At 31.3% G+C, this 796-nt stretch overlaps 1 protein-coding gene across 1 annotated transcript in view; it reads right to left on the minus strand.

Annotated features, from left to right (window-relative positions):
- LOC119586071 (gamma-glutamyl hydrolase-like) overlaps window positions 1–796 on the minus strand; it is a 9,028-nt gene that overhangs the window by 8,002 nt on the left and 230 nt on the right. The window lies entirely within an intron of this gene.

The following is a 796-nucleotide window of genomic DNA, read 5'->3' on the forward strand; positions in this document are numbered from 1 at the left end:
CATATCTAATCTTTACTGATACAGATACAAATTACAATTACGTTTCTAATGCTACGGAAATCGATCACATTTGATCTGTGTTTACACGAGCTTTGACATTTATCAGTCTATAATTGTTCAAAGGATTCTAGCGTTAATTAAAAAAGGCCAGTGCATTGTATGTTATACAGCGCGATTCGGTATAATATCCTGCGTAATCGACAGCCGTGGCATTGATTGAGAAAATAAACAGTGAATGTTTGGTTAGATTCGTTTAACCTCTACTAGTGTGTATTGGCATTTAATTGATATATGTGGCATTACTGTGCGGTTTAATTTCATCAGTATGTTTGTGTAATGCGTCAACGTTTGATGTATATAGGTATGGATCACTGAAATATTAATTGTGTAATTACTGTTGCTTCATTTGTATTAAGTTACCGTTACTGATATTATCGTATTATTACTGACATTACCGTCATTACGATTACTGCGCGTTATAACAGTAAATACCTATATCATTAATGCACCTCTTTATAAATTAGGTATAATTCATATTCACACCAAATGCCATTCTAAAAAGAGACCTCGATAACTAAGGTCTAATAAAATCTCACCTATAATGGGCTTCATTAATTGTTTTACATTTATTGTTATTGGTAATAATAATTGATATAATAAAAATCATTGTTGATATCAACATTAGACATGAATACTCACAAGACACCTAACACCATTCTAAAAAGAGATCTCACTAGTTAGATCATAATAAACTCCCACCAATAATGTGTTTCATTTATTGCTATCAAGTTACCAT

This window comes from Penaeus monodon, chromosome 20 (assembly GCF_015228065.2).
Source record: "Penaeus monodon isolate SGIC_2016 chromosome 20, NSTDA_Pmon_1, whole genome shotgun sequence".
Taxonomy (NCBI): domain Eukaryota; kingdom Metazoa; phylum Arthropoda; class Malacostraca; order Decapoda; family Penaeidae; genus Penaeus; species Penaeus monodon.